This window comes from Caretta caretta, chromosome 9, assembly GCF_965140235.1.
Source record: "Caretta caretta isolate rCarCar2 chromosome 9, rCarCar1.hap1, whole genome shotgun sequence".
NCBI lineage: Eukaryota > Metazoa > Chordata > Testudines > Cheloniidae > Caretta > Caretta caretta.
Window position 1 is genome coordinate 3,232,093 of NC_134214.1, and position 16,608 is coordinate 3,248,700.

The 16,608-nt window shown below is 45.7% G+C and overlaps 1 long non-coding RNA gene across 2 annotated transcripts; it reads left to right on the plus strand.

Annotated features, from left to right (window-relative positions):
- The first annotated feature begins 1,901 nt into the window (after positions 1-1,901).
- LOC125642578 (uncharacterized) lies at positions 1,902-13,441 on the plus strand. Of its 2 annotated transcripts, none has more exons than XR_007358441.2 (4): positions 1,902-2,032; positions 4,875-5,157; positions 7,218-7,304; positions 13,149-13,441. It is a non-coding gene; the product is annotated as an uncharacterized LOC125642578 (long non-coding RNA). The 2 variants fall into 2 exon arrangements; XR_007358442.2 differs by having other exon boundaries at positions 5,061-5,157.
- Positions 13,442-16,608: the final 3,167 nt, after the last annotated feature.

Consider the following 16,608-nt stretch of genomic DNA (forward strand, 5'->3'; position numbering starts at 1 on the left):
GGGAAGGCACTGATTATGAAGGGTGAAGAGTGCTTAGTAGAAGACACGGTCTCCGTCCTGAGGAGGGGACAAGCTAAATTTCAGACATGACAAAGGGAGGTTGGCAGAACGAGGAGTGTAGGGGGACAGATCATGCAGCTCCTCCTCGAATCGTGGGGGGTTGTGTTCAGGGTTTCTGCTCGTTTCTTTTTATAAATGAGCAAAGATAAAGATCCAGGACAGAATGTTGGAAACGCATTTATTGTGGGCTCCGCTGAAGGACTAAGAGTTGCCATAAGGGATTTAGAGATGAAATCTAATGCTGACCGAAGTCAATGAAAAGGCTCCAATTGACATCATTGGGCTCTGGCTCGTGCCCTCACAGAGAGGAGAGCTTGCTGCAGCAGAGCAAGAAGGGTGTTCCATGGAGAAGAAATAAAGTGTATGGAAAACACAAACACACACACAGACGCTTGTGAGGAAAATGGATGAATGGGGCATTAGGGCTCTTGCTTTGGGCTCTCACTGCTCCCCTTGCTCCAACTACCCCCAAACCTGTTCCTCTTCAGTGCACTCTGCAAATCATTAGCAATGTCCCTAGACTTGTGCAGAGAGGGGTATAAAGGGGAGAAGGGGCGGGAGAGCCAGGGAATTGGGTAGGAGGGTGGAGTTTGCACATTGTTTCAATTTGTAATTTTTGGTGCTCATTTTGGACACCAAGTTGCCTGTGGTCCTAGCGTGTGGGCGAGGTGACAGAGAGAACCCTGGCTCTGAACATCCCAGCACGGTGAGGCAGCGGAGATCCGGCTCTAGAGCTGAACTCGGAGGCTCAGGCCGTTCTCTAAACTGGGTTTAGATTGGTTTGTTATTTGCTTCAGTGCCCTTCCTCTCCTGTGCCTGATGCCTGCTCTGCGGGGAAAACCTCAGCTGGAATTTTCCAGTTTGGCCTCATGCCCTGATTTGGAAATTGTCCACGATAGATTCCAATCTCGCCACTTCTCTGCGTCTGCTTGAATTAAAGCCCCGCTAGAGGAGATACGTTAGATCTCATCTGTTCAGGTGAGAGTCACACCTGCCTCTTTGACCTTGTGTCCTGAAAAACAAAATCCCAGTGGTCCAGGTGGTTGCAGCCAGTTACGGACTGCATGCAATGATCGGCCTTGCCCTGGGCACAGCAAGATCACTGAAGCAGTCAGTTCCAGGTCACTTCCTCTGACCTTCTCTCACTATTGGGCTTACACCTTCTCGGAGGCAAAGCCATGTTTAGCAGCCTTCTCTTGTTGTTTTATACTGTGCTGCTCCCTGAACTGCAGTGAGTTATTGCTGGGGGTCTCTACCTTGCTCAAACTACTGCAGAAGTGGTAAATAAGGGCTCCAAAGAGTCAGCAACATGCTGTTCTAGGGGAAATACTGGCTCCGGCTGAATGGTTTGGATTCCTTTATTCATCTAATGGGTGCAGAGGGAGAGAAGAAGCTCATGCTTTTCCACACTTTTTCTCATTATAATAATTTTACAGACAGCAACTGAAAAAATCCCAAACTAGCTCATAGGAAATAATCATGTGTACTACCCTGGTGTAATGCATCCATTGCTGGGGTGGAGGATGACAGCCAACAGACAGCACAATAGCGGCGGGAAAGACATTTTAGCTTTGGAGCAAACCCCCACTCTTAGGAAAAGTGCCATGAGTGTGTTCATGTCCACAGAGAACAGACAGGACTTTGGGTGATCCTGGGCCTAAACCCCCGTGGGACGCAGGGGCTGTAATTCAGAAAGATAAAACATTAAGTTAGTCCTGTCATGTTTACAATCTGTGGGTCCAAGGAGTGCAGTGGTTTCAAACCTGAAGCTTTGACCTCTAAGCTATCTGCTTCTCTAGTTAATTGCTAATCCTTTTTCTGCTCTATTGAAAGAGAAGTCAATGCTCACGTACCAGGGAAGAAAATGAAAAATGATCTGTCAGCCTGGCAAGGTGATCATTCACTTAGGACAGCAGGAACAACAATCTCTTGTGGCCCAGCATAGTGACTCTAGGAGGGAGCTAGCATCCATGTGAGTAAATATTTAATGTTTTATTATGCCACAAATTAGGGCCGTGTCCTCTCCTACAATGAATTAACTGAACCCTCTGCAGTTTTAGGGGAAGCCTTTTCAAATTTCTACTGACCAGACCTGCAATTACCCTGTCCACATTTAATTGCTCAGTTTGATAAATAAACACAGTAGATAGATTTTGTGTTTGATTGGTGGGTCTATAGGGGTTGAAGTATCCAATTTCTGCTACGCATGCTGCCTGAGGCTTGTGTGCTATCAATATGCCACTGGTACCTTGAGTTCCCAGCTGAGAGAGAGCACCCATTGTGCTAGGTGCTGTGCATTCATACAGTAAGAGACAGTCCCTATTACAAAGAGCTTATAATCTAAATAGACAATACAGACAAAGGAAGCATGATTATCCCCATTTTACAGATGGGAAACTGAGGCACAGAAAGATTAAATGACTTGCCCCAGGGCACACTAGCAGTCTGTGGCAGAGCCAGGAATTGAATCCTAGCCTCTTTACTCATTGTCCACTGCATTAATCTTTACCTGATTAGAAATGTGCTATTATTTTGCCTCTTTTCACTGTGCTTTTACCCACTGGAAAAGGATCCATAGACCATCAAAGAGATGCTCTTTAAAAAAGATGCATTTAAATCCTAATAAATGTGTTGCACTATAATTTAGTCTTGTAATTAAAAGATTCTTAGTAATATTTTACATACTGCCATATATTTAAACAGCACTTTACCATAGAGTAAAATAGGTTCCCTGCTTCCAAGAGTAAATATCTCCAAGAGCATAAGAATTTACACAAAGCTTGAATGCCTGCCTGTCTCCACCGTGTTTCTGTTGGCTGGAGGAGTGACTGGGAGCTGATTAAAAAGGATACATTGTTTCAACCATTGTTCTAGTCTGCACTTATCTGTGATTAATCCAAGGCAGAACTATCGCAAAAATTACTTTTTTCAGAGTAGCTTTGAGAGCTGCACAGAAGGGAGCTGTGTAGAAGCTGGTTTGGCTGCAGCTTTGAATGTCATGACTAACTATTCTGTTCAACTTTAGTAGAGAGAAGGCAGCAACTAAGGAGAAGCATTTGATAAGGAAATCCAACTGAGAGGTTGCTGGGTTTTTTCAGTTCATGTCTTTAAATGCTATTTTACATTAGATGGTTCCCCTATAGATTTAAAAGGATTTCTAGAAAAGAGGGTGCAGGAAATTAAAAGAAAAAGCCACAGGAATTTGGAATTAGACAGCCTGGAGTTTGTTAATTTCCACAAAGGCCTCACTGTTGCCCAACACAACAAACCCAGCACACATCCCTTCATGGCAGGAGCTGCATTTGCTCCATTTCTCACCCCTACCTACAAAACTGCAAAGTGTGCTTTCAGCACGTCTGAACCCTCACAGACATTGCCTTCTCCTCAGACAGCCCCCGCCCCCATGACGCTGAACCACCACTTAGCTGCCCCAGCCCCAGGGTTTGCTATATAACCTTGTGCAGCTAGCCCCCGCCCAGCCCCTGGCCAATCGCAGGGCGACAGCAATCATGCTGTGCAGGTTATCCCAGGCACTACTATTAAGCCTAATCAGCTGTACCCTCTACATCAATTTCTAGAGGAGATTTCACTCTTGGGTTTGTAAATTTTTATTTTAAAAGCTAGCTAGGGAAAACCCAACTCTCCTCCCTTCTCACAGTTTGTCCCAAACAGCCACAAGCCAGGGAACACTTAGACCTACAGGGATCTCACAGACCTGTTTCCCTGAACCAAGACTCCTAATAAAACCCTGATTTCTGTGGCCCCGAGCCAAGAAAGGACTTTGATGTTGCAACCCACAGCATCATGAGGCCTAACTTTTAGACTCCTAGAAACACTACAGGAACACGCTGCTAGTCATAAAGCCACCTAGGCTCCCTGTACAACAGGAAAGGAGATACAGGCACCTCAGACTGCTATCCACAGCATGCTAGAGGGTGTAGTCATTGATTTGAGTTTATTGTTCATTTCTTGTGGGATGTTATGACTAACTAACCTGTTAGGACACATGTTCCTAGTGACTCTCAGTCTGAAGCAAGGAGCAGAGGGGACTTTCTCTCTGTAAAGCTTGAAGCTGTCGCCGCTGTAGATCCAACCCATGGTGGTATAATACCACGTTGCTATCTTCTCTTTAAACAAAATAAAAGGCTACAGTGGGGAGCCACCAAAGCTAGCCAATGGGCGATGCTGATGAGATGATGTGTCCAAAGCGCCTTGCCCCTCTTTGGGAGTTCGGTGCCTAAGTCCTGGTTGCAGGAGGCACCTGGCTCTGCTCACGATGCAGGAACCAAAATAGGCAAGCTGCTGCCTACCTCATGTATGGGGCCCAAGACAGCAGGCGTGTTCAGAGGCCTTCTAGCTCCACACAAAAGACCTGGGAGGAGTGGGTTAGCCTAGTGGTTTAGGGGTCTCACCTGGGAGCTGAGATATTCCCCCCAGTTCAAGACCTCCCCTCTGCCTCCTGAAGAGAAAGGATTTGACTCGGGACCCGCTACCTCTCAGGAGAATGCAGTAACCACTGAACGATAGGAAATTCGGAGGCAGGGCTCCCACAGTCTCTCCCGGTGTAGTTCCACTTTAACTGAGTATTGATGCGTCCTGAGAAAGAGCGTGAATGGCTCTGTAGGCTAGTGCAGTGTTGTTCTAGCCGTGTCCGTCCCAGGATATGAGAGACAAAGTGGAGGAGGGACTGTCTTCTATTGGACCAGCGTCTGTGTGTGAGAGAGACAAGCTTTGGAGCTTACATAGAGCTCTTCTTCCGCTCTAGAGCACTCACTGGAGAGGGGGCAGAGCCTGTTCAAATCCCTTCTCTTCAGCAGGCAGAGTGGGTACTTGAACCGCTGGTCTCCTACACCCCAGAGGAGTACCCGAATTACTGGGATAAAGGTTATAAGCCAGGTCCTCCCCCGCCGGATGTTTTGTGTGGCGTGAGGGGGTCTCCGAATATGCCGACTGGATCGAGCCCTGCAGGCGAGACAGATGTTCTTCCACTCACCTTCCAGGGTCCGTGCGTCGCCTGGAGTGAGGCAGCAGTGCCAATGCCCACAGGCAGAAGCGTCCACACCTCAGGAACGTTTGCAGTGGAAGTGTCGGCACTGAGTGAGTTTTGTTGCCTTGGGGGAAGCAGCTGAGCGAGGGTTTTGTGGATCCCAGCGGTGTCTAAAAACAAGATGTAGGTGCCTAAGTCTGGGGGTTGTGCACTTAAGAGCCTTTGTGGATCCAGGCCTGTCTGTCTCTCTAGGTTTTTTATGCCATGCACTTCACCATACTGGAGGACTGCTCTTACAGCTGTGCTCCTCAAGGGTGATTCTACAGAAGAGTAACTTTGGATTTACAGTAATGGCCTACGGAGATCTTTACATGCAACAGTGTAGAATAGATCAGGAGGGAATAGGGCTGGGAAGTGTGTGGGGGGGTGGGGGGTGGGGGGAATGTCAAACATTTTAACAGGATCTTGGTTACTGAGGAGACTCAGAAAAAGCAAGAATGTGAAAATGGGCTGGATTCACAAATGACCCTTTCCTCCCAATCCTTAGCTATTGAAATCGGACCATTTGATTGATGGATGAACTTTCTATTGAGTGATTTAGGGGAAACAATCAATAGCGGGCAATTCTATATGAGGCATTTCTAAGTGAATAGTAATAACATCAGGGATAACTTTTCAGACAACTTGCAAGAAAAAACGTTCTGCTGTACAAAGATGTCAATAAATGCCACAATCTATATAGCCTTATAAAAAAGTCCGCTGATGGTCTGTAGTACAGTAATGGTCCAAACCACTGTCCCTGACAATGGAGTTTGGGGCCACTAGTGTTTTTGCCAGGGTACTGTAGGTCAGTTATATTGAGGCTGGAGGGCTGAGTGCTATACAGAGACATTATTTTAATGCTTATGCTCAACATCTTCACGCCAGCAGGTGAATGCTGCTTGACTCTGTTGTAGGGGTAATGCTGCATATTTGCAGTATACAGCTCCTTCCATCCAAGGAACTCAAGCATTAATTAGTTCAGTGCTACAATACCCCTCACAAGTATTCGCCCTGTTTTAAAGATAAGGAAACTGAGGCAAAGAGGAGGGAAGTGACTTATCCAGCTGCAGACCGTAAGTCAGTGTTAGAACTCAGGTCCCTTGATGCCTTAGTCCCATTTTAACCACTTGATCACTGATCCCCCTGGCATCCCGTAACGAAGATGAGCCAGGAGTCAGCTGCTGCCACCCTGGGGGATACTAAGCCGTACACGCCCTATAGGGCACCACAGATTTAGCAGTGAATTTCACTCCTGAAGTGAAAAGCTCCTCCAAATGCACTCACTGGGTAGAGTGGCTCGACTGGGAGAAGACAAAAGGAGGAATACAAATACAAGGATGAAATGGAACAGAAAGCAGAGAGAATGACACAGAAATCCAGACACACCGTGGTGAAGGGAGCAGAGAGAGGGAAATGCTGATGAACAAATAAGTGCCACACACACAAGTACGTGCCTGAGATTGGGTGCCCTGCTCAGGGAAGCCTATTTCCCGTTCCCTGATGTACAATATATGGATCCTTTGGGTAGACAAACAGCTTTGGTTTTGTTTAATAATGAACATATTTCTCTTGGAATAAAAGTGAGTTTACATTCTAGAGGGAGGTAGATAATGGTTCTCAAAGTCATAGTTTTGCAGCCCCAGGCAATAGGTCGACAGCTTTGTGAGATCTCCTACTCCACAAGTTCCCCTAATTCTTTGCACTTTGGCACTGGTTTCAGGTGCTGCCACTCAGACTGACACCTGCTCCAGCCGCCCACGGCAGTGCCAGCAGGAAGGAAGCGACAGCTACTCATTTAAAGGGGGTAGAAGTGAGCAGTGGGTTTTTTGCAGGAAACAATGGTGCTCATGGTGCCCTAACACCAGTAAGTGTCCATTCCAGGTCGGTGATCCTAGGAGATGATACATTCTGAGTGCTCCCAAGGCAAATCCTGGATTCGATTGTTACACTCCTGAGAGAAGCTCTTTTAGCTTTAGTGCTAAAGACTTTTGATTTTGGAGCTGATTCAATACCCAATCCTGTCCACTTGTGGTTTAGCTGCTAGCTGTGTTGCCTGTATTTACCAAGCCACAAACCCGTTACGCTGTGTGTAGTAACACTTGGAACATTTCTGTTCTTCGTTGTCCAGATACCCATCACACTGTTTCCACTGGCCCCGTCCAACCAGAATCCACCCTCCCAGCCTGTCTATACAGTCTAGAGCAACAACTTGCAGGTAAGTCTCATACCATCCTCTGAGTCCATCAGGACAGAATTAGACCTAAAGGGGATTTACTTCTAGTGATTCTCCAGAAGCCAACTTTCCAAAACGCAGCTCCTGTTCATGCATCCCATCTGCTCTGCTGACTTCCTTTGAAAGCCTGACCTAGGAACATTAATTACCATCAAGGCTAACAAGGATATACCCTTTGTGGCAATAACTATCGTCACTGACGTTTCTTGATACAGAACATCCTTTTCACTTTGGCATTGTGTGTATATCATTGAGATTATTAATGCATGAATCTCTCGCTGATATTAATGAGGCTGATGCACGCGCGCATGGAGGAATAGCCCCCTCTTTCTTGTGCATTTCGCACTCGCTCTGCAATGATCGATAGTGATCACCAGCCTCCTCTTTGTCAGGAGAAAAGGTGATTTGTTGCAAAGGACTCATATCTTAATGCCTTCACTTTCAACAGAAAGCACAAAACAGCATTACTCATCCCTTGTATTACAAGAAATATCCTAAAGAACAGTGTCTGCAGCTACACCAGTCAGGATGGAAACACCTGTCAGAGATGATCTAGGTAATATTTAGTCCTTCCATGAGTGTAGGGGACTGGACTAGATGACCTCTTCAGGTCCATTCCAGTCCTACTATTCTATGATGGCCATCAAATGAATCCTAATGCTTCATGGCACCAGCTGGAGTCTGGAAGAAATCTCTCTTCCATGGCATAGCTTTTGCAAAAAGGGGTCTGGTATAGTGATTGTGGTGACAGCAGGAGCACAGGGAACCATGCTTTGAAATATCCAGTATGGGCCACTGCTGGAGACGAGCTACTAGATATTAGAGTAGACAATCATAGGCAGGCCTTTTTATTTGTTGATAGCAATCCAAAGAACATTAATACAAATAAAGTTAAGATACTCTTCTCACCCTCTCCTCAATGCTCTATCCTTCATAAAGCAATCATAGAATTCAAGGTCAACGTTACTTTTTTTATACAGGAGATTACTGCCTTTGCCCGTTTTCAAAGGCACAGACTGGTTCCAATGTGTTACGTTAATTATATCTAAAAATATTCCCAACATTTTCCCAAACCCTAAAGTCCAAGCTCTACTTTGCTTCAACGAGACGTTTTTCCAGAATAAGGACTTCGTAGTAGCAGGGTCAAGCTCACCATCACTCCAAGTAAAAGATGATCATCTATTCCCAGCACACTGAGACGTTCAATAAATCCAGGCTCTGATGGATCAACGCGACATTGAGTCGAGGACCCTTCACAGGAAACTCTCTGCCTTCATAGAATCATAGAATAACAGAGTTGGAAGGGACCTCTGGAGGCCATCTAGTCCATCCCCCTGCCCAGAGCAGGACCAATCCCAACTAAATCATCCCAGCCAGGGCTTTGTCAAGCCTGACCTTAAAAACTTCTAAGGAAGGGGATTCCACCACCTCCCTAGGTAACGCGTTCCAGTGTTTCACCACCGCCTTCAGTTCTCTTCCACTTAAACCAAAGATACTTTTTGCCCGGGTGCCGCAGCTGACCTCCACTGTGCATATGAGTTCAGGAAAACGGTCTGACGGGTCTCGGTGCACGCGGGACTGTTGTCACCCCCTACCTCTTGCAAGAGGGAGTTTTTCATGTGGTAGCTGGGTGGTAGCACTCCGGCCACTGCCACTCAAGCATACACCTTGCAATGATTACGAGTTTTGACAAGTTATGAGCTTTCTGTCAATAACCTTTTGGGTTCCCCTGTGCTTGTTGTAGTGAGTTTGTCAGGTCTGAGGTGAGAGCTGTTTGCAGAGAACAGGGGACCCTTTGCCGGGGGATCTTTGTGTCGCCAGTGGATGAAATCCAGGCAGGTGGGAACCACATTCCTCAGAGCTATGGCATGGTAAGATTCAGTGGCTGTTTATAAGTCTGAATCTGGATGCACGGCTGGGTCTGCAGCCCCCTCTGAAGTTCAGCTCACGTGCACATCCTGGTTTACTTGTCAAAGTCTTCCAGTCTGAGCACTGAGCTGCTCATTAATTTTCAGTGGACAAATGAGTACTTTGGAGCTACCATTTCTCCCGTTCTGAGTCCTAGGCATTGACCTGGAGCTGGAAAGGTTTTGCAGTTTGCTTGGTGCATGACTCAGATTTTATTGGCACTGTAGCTCTGCAGTTAAATACTTAAAATAACTTTATGGTGCAATTGTTAAATGACAGTCCTGGAGACTGAGGTCCTTGATTTATTCATAGGAAAGGTACAACACAGGGGGAAGTGCTGTGAGCATCACCACTTCTCCCAAACCCAACCCTCATTGCTGTGCCTTTCTTTTGCCCTGGTGGGACCATCTCTATGGGGGGAAAGGAAAGTTTGGTTTCCATGCTGAGCTCAAGACTGCAACAGGGTACCAGTTAGGAAAGCAATTTATATGATGCAGACAATTATTCTCTGGGTGCTGTGTTGAAACAAGCAACTAATTCCCTACAGATATTGAACATACCCATCAGCAAGCAACTTTTGTCATTCTGAGCCTGGGCTGGATTCAACCTAACGAGCTAGAGGAGAAATGGTGTGCATCCCACCACACAGTCCTCCCAGAACGCACGGCTATGAGATACAGCCACAGAGTATTCAACCACTGAGCCAGGGCTGGGAACACGGTACCGTAAGATCGGAGGGCATACAAGCCATGCTGCATGAACTACTCTCCTCCCCACAAAAGTGTTTTCCTCCATTAATACAATTAATGACACAGTAATATTGGTTTGTTTTTTCTAAACTAACTATCCAGCAAAGACTACCTATGGAGATTTAAGCAATAAAAACAGGCAGCCAATTAGAAAGCCCTGGAAACATTTTGCAATAACATTTGTAGGGCCATTGGCCAACTGTTCAAATGTGCATGTCTGCTGATGTATGTCAGAGCAGCAGTGAGAAGGAAATTATGTGGAGCAAATAGTGCATACTAGAGACCGATTATTATTGGTACCACAGAGGCCCTATTTACTACCAGAAAGAGATATCAACCCCCATTACAGATAGAGAGAATTAGAACTGGTCACAAGATGGTAGGCATTTTCCATTACAAAATTAAAACGTAAGTTTGGTTGTTTTTTTCCCAAAAATTCTTCAATTTGGGCCGTTTTCATTGAAAAACGGGGACATTTCTAAATAAATTTAAATGTTAGTTTAAAATAAAGGTAATTTTTCATCAAAAATGTTTTTTTAATAGAAAGTTTTGACCAAATCTAGCTACACCCCTCTGGAACCCTGTCTAAATTCTAGTCTACACTAGAATTGCTACAGCAGAGCAGCTGTACTGATGTAGCTGGTAGATGCTCTATGCCGAAAGGAGAGAGCTCTCCCATCAGCAAAATTACTCCACCTCCCTGAGCGGTGGTAGGAGAGCGTCTCCTGCCAACATAGGGCTGTCCACACTGGCGCTTAGGTCAGTGTAACTTACATCACTCGGGCTTTTCCACACCCCTGAGTGACTTAAGTTATACCAAGTAAGCACTAGTGTGTACAAGCCCTAATTCTATGTGGTCTTTGAAGGATTTCCTTTGACCAGTTCTAAAGGCATTGCCCTTAAGCTCTGCACTGCAACACAGTTTTGTAATGACATGATTATGCAACCCGCTGGTCAGCGTCTAACACCTCCCCCTACGTGCCTGAGCCACAGAGGATACAAGGCTGTGACAGACAACAGCAGCAAAGCTTGGTTACTTAGCTCACGCTGTAGAGACTGCTGCTTTCAGCTTGGGATGTCCTTGGTTCAATCCCAATGATTGCCAAGCCCTCAGCCGCATTCAGTGCAGAAGTTGGGTGGTGTTCAGTGAATGACAAAGGGGCTTGTAAACAATGAGGCCGGGGCCTCGTGGATCGGTGCTCTATTGTTGGTCAAATTTCACAATGTAAATCTGGTGTAAATCTCACCAGTATAAGGTAGAGAATGAGTCAGGTGTCTGAAGGTTACCATGCCCACTGGGAGTAAAAAAACCCTTAAGATGTCTTGTCTGCCATCTGGGGGCAATAACTAAGCCCCCGCTGACTAGGCTGTTATTTTTGCCTCACCCCCTATCAAATGTCAGATGACTATGGGGTACGTTGGTTGAGCGTTCTCATAAGTAATGACTTTCTTCTCTCCATGCCCAGTACACACGTGACAGCATCTCCTCTCCAAGCTAAACGACTGGCTGTGGCAATGGGATGGCCCATTGCTTAGACAAACAGCTGCCTTCTTAACCAAGGATTGAAGAGGTCTTGAAGAACAAAGGACTTTCTAAATCTTTACAGGTGGTCACTCCAGAAGTGGACTCTGGTGAGGCAGAATGGGGAGATCGCACTGTGTCTTCCTAGACTCTACCTGCTTTTTGGGGAAGGAAGAAACTTTATTCCCCACAGATCTCAGTCCAGCCCTGAATTCGCTATTAAATAAGTATCCACATGTCTTTTGCTAATAGAAACGACAGGCAGAAAAACAGGTTAGCAATTCCCTAAGACAGCCTCATCTACCTCCTGAACTCTGGGCTAAGCAGTCATCAGGTTTGCTGAACACAGTTGCAGATGATAAAATTTTTCCAGAGGGGAACAAAGCGAGCCCCAGAAGGACAGCACAGGCACCTTAATCCTAAATGGAGCACAGGATCAGGTCCAAGAGATGAATATAACTGGACCGCTTGGTAATAGTGACTATAATATAACTAAATTTAACATCCCCGCGGCAGGGAAAACAGCACATCAGCCCAACACTGTAGCATTTCATTTCAGAAAGGGGCACTACACAAAAATGAGGAAGTTAATTCAACAGAAATGAAAAAGTACAGCACCAAAAGTGAAATCCCTGCAAGCTGCATGGAAACTTTTTAAAGACACCATAATAGAGGCTCAACTTAAATGTATACCCCACATTAAAAAACATAACAGCACCAAAAAAGTGCCACCGTGGCTAAACGACAAAGTGAAAGAAGCAGTGAGAGCAAAAAGGCATTCTTAAAAAAGTGGATGATCGAGATGCTAAAGGAGCACTCAAGGATGATAAGGTCATTGCAGAGAAACTACATGAATTCATTGCATTGGTCTTCATGGATGAGGATGTGAAGGAGATTCCCAAATGTGAGCCATTCTTTTTAGGTAACAAATCTGAGGAACTGCCCCTGATTGAGGTGTCATTAGAGGAGATTTTGGAACAAACTGATAAACTAAACAGTCATAAGTCACCAGGACCAGATGGTCTTCACCCAAGAGTTTTGAAGGAACTCAAATGTGAAACTGCAGAACTACCAACTGTAGTCTGTAACCGATCATTTAAATCAGCTTTTTACCAAATGACTGGAGAATAGCCAATGCGATGCCAATTTTTAAAAAGGGCTCCAGAGGTGATCCTGGCAATTACAGGCCGGTAAGCCTGCCTTCAGTACCGGGGAAACTGGTTGACACTATAGTAAAGAACAAAATTGTCAGACACATAGATGAACATAATTCGATGGGGAAGAGCCAACGTGGTTTTTGTAAAGGGAAATCATGCACCACCAATCTACTAGAATTCTTTGAGGGGGTCAACAAGCATGTGGACCAAGGGGATCCAGTGGATATAGTGAACTTAGATTTTCAGAAAGCCTTTGACAAGGTCCCTCACCAAAGGCTCTTAAGCAAAGTGGAATGTGTTACCGAGGGAGGTGGTGGAATCTCCTTCCTTAGGTATTTTTAAGGTCAGGCTTGACAAAGCCCTGGCTGGGATGATTTAGTTGGGGATTGGTCCTGCTTTGAGCAGGGGGTTGGACTAGATGACCTCCTGAGGTCCCTTTCAACCCTGATATTCTATGATTCTATGATTCTCACCATCTCTCTCTTTCCAGTAGCCCCTGTTGCATTCTGGTCTTGGACTCAGAAGGAAGGGAATCGGAGTTTACGAGAAGAGCCAAGTGCAGAGCTGGTTGCAGCCATGCATTCACTGGACATGGAGAGAAGAAAGACTGGACCAGGTGGTGACAGATGCCACAAGAGGCTGTTGAGTCCAAGACTTTAGTAAGGTTCAAGGAGGGTTTGGACATTCCTATGGATAACAAGGCCACCCAGAGTTATAATAGTTAAGGCCGACAAAGAGTTCTGGAAGAAATAAAAACAACCGGCTTCTGGTTTAAAACCAACACTCACGGCAGGCAAATTATCCTATATCTCCCTAGTGCAGGGTTTTACACTTTCCTCCTAAACATCTGGTACTGACCACCATGAGAGCCAGGATATTGGGCTGCATGTAGCACAGGTCTGACCCAGCCTGGCGATTTCCTGTGTTTCCTGTGAGCAGCAGTCAGGCCCAGAGGTCTGATTCCCTGACAGCAGATGCAACAGCTCCTTTTGGCTCCGTGACATTTGCACGAGGTTACACTCCTTTATACAGATGCAATGCCTCCACCACAAATACAGTCTGCTCTGAATGGCATTCAATTCAGCCGGCAGCTCTCACTTGGTGTGACTGGAAGATGCAAATCAAATAGCTTGTGTGACTGACTGGCAGAGCTGTGCGCGACTTTTCCCTCAGCAGGTCAAAATGGGGAAGGCTGCATTTCCCACCCCCCAGCATCTAAGGCTGCATTTCACACCCCCCAGCATCTGCAGGGCATTTTTCATAAATTTTGCTCTGAATGAAACTGTCATTACAGCATCATGTCAGAGAGGCTGTTAGAAATGGAAGGTCAAAGGCCAAATTTAGCATGCTTACATCACTATGGTCTCACCGGTCATGGTTTTGAATTGGAGATTGGGAATCAGTATAAACCAGGGTCGAGCTAAATCATTTGGGACCTTTTTAAAACAATGATTCACCCAAAGCATGGAAAGTTTTAGGGGAGATTTTGAGGAAGCTCAGAGTGTACATAAAGGAGAGACTGATAAGGGAAGTTGGAGTATTAACTCAAGGTGATGCAGTTATAAATTCACATTCTTCCTACCTCATTCTCGGATGGGTTATTACACCAATCGATAAATAAAACTAAAGAGAAGCGACAGGCTTCCAGGAAAGCATTTCACTTTCAGTTCAAGAGCAGTAGCCTCAAGCTTCTCCTGCTGATTTTTAATTAAAAAGTGAAAGCCCTTTGACTCTTCCATCTCCGAAGAGAGAGGAAGAGTTTCAAACACACAAATGGCCATTCAGCACCCAAAGGACATGCCAGCTCATCACATTCACTCAGGGCCAGCACTTTGCTTAGTACCGCAGCCCTTAGATACACTTCCAGTGAAAGCGAGAGTATGTGTATTGTCAAGGGCTGCAGACGCAAGTGATGGTGAGTAAGACTATCGGAAAGAAATGGCTACATACAAAACAAAATCAGAACATGCTTTTTAGAGACTAAACTTAACTAACAAGTTACCCTCTACTAGGCTAAAGAAGCTTATCTCACCCACAGTTCTCGCCAGCATTTTCAACCAAGACTGGTTGAGATCCCACTTTCATAAAGCAAATTCACTGTCCATTTATTTCTTATGTAAGGGATGCCAGGGTGTTCCCCCTTCCCTCCCCCGCCCTTCAAATACAGTAGAGCAAAACTTCGAAGAGCACCTGAAGATAAGGTTCTTTCTCCCACACACACACCCATGAGGCTTTTTCAGGGTGCCCAAAACTGTAAGCCAGTGTTACCTCTCTGTCTCTGCAAGGGTGAGCTTTGCTGGGACTTAGTCTGTGTGTCAGTGTCCTGCCACACCTGTCTGTCTGCCACACCAACAAACTCCTCCGGACTCTGCCAGTCAAAACCTTGCAGGGAACCTTCAGTAAACTCGGAGACATCTCCCTGCAATCTCCAATCCCTCTCCCTGGCCACTCACAGAAATTATTAAATCCACTGTCTCCAGAGAGACTGAGGGCTCACTCTTTAATTCAATACAACAGTGAAGAGAGGTTTTACAATAAACTCAAACCGAGTGTATTAACAGAGAACGGAGGTTTAAGTGATACTGAGCAGAGATAGCAGAAACAGAAAATGGTTACACACCAAACAAAATAAAACATGCTCTCTAGTGTCTATGAGTTAACTTTAGCAAGCTACAATCTTCACCTAAACAGCTTCCTCACTTACATCAAGCTCCCAGCATCTCCAGTCCTTCTGGCAGGAGGATCAAAGATTTGCAGACTCAGAGGGCGCTGTCCCCTTTCTCCCCTAAGTGGGGGATGGAACTCAGGGCATGTCTACTCTGCAACTAGACGCCCATGGCTGGCCCATGCCAGCCGACTCAGGCTCACGGGGCTCGGGCTGCTGGGCTGTTGCATTGCTGCGTAGGCTTCTAGCCTGGGCTCTAGGACCCTGTGAACTGGGAGGCTCCCAGAGCTCCGGCTCTAGCCCAAGCCTGGAAGTCTACACAGCAACGAAACAGCTCCACAGTCTGAGCCCAGCTCAGCTGGCACGGGCTAGCTGCAGGTTTTTCTTTGCTGTGTAGACAGACCCTAAGGGGTTCTCTCCCATTCTCTGCCTTCTGCTGAAATGCACCCCCAGGTAAGGTTCTTCTCCCCTGCTGTTTGTCTATCCCTGTTGACTCGTATGTAAATGTAACTTCCATTGTCTCTGGCATCACCTTGTTCAATTTACACTGGAGACAGACAAAACAACATCCCTTTGTCTAGGGCAAATTGTTTATCAAATCTGCCCCCAAAACGTATTTTAAAAACATATTTTCAGCACACCTACATAACTCTTTACACACCCGCTGTACATACATCACACAATGACATTAATGATCAGCGTGTTATCAGTTTTTATGTGATCCCTTACAAGGCATGCTTTGGCTAAATATTCATGACAACAGTATATTGGGTGTGCCCTTTGCCAGTTGGCATGAAGGGGCTCTGAGGGACACCCCCCAACATACACACACACACAGTTTTTCTCTTCCTGTTAGTTTCCTCTGAAGGTCTCACAATCCTTCATTTGTATTCAGTTCGGACTTGATAGGAGACCCGTTGTAAAACAAGACACTACTCAGTTTACGTGTAAACAGGTGGATAAACATCTCTTGTCTGACAGGAAACCTCTTTGTCACCTTTGCTGGTGACCAATCCCTACACACAGACTGTAAGAATATATTTTCAGTGTACATACACATAACTCCTTACACAACTGCTGTACGTATGTTTCACAGTGATAGCGGTGACCAATGTGATGCGTCATTTATTTGCGACCTCATATCACATGCTTTGGTAAACTAGAATGTAAATACCAGACTCGGGAGATTCCTGGGCCATTGCCATTGGCACTAAGTGGTTCCTAGCTTTCTCTTGCACACACACACTTATACATGAGGGATTCTAATCTCACACTGTAGCTAATT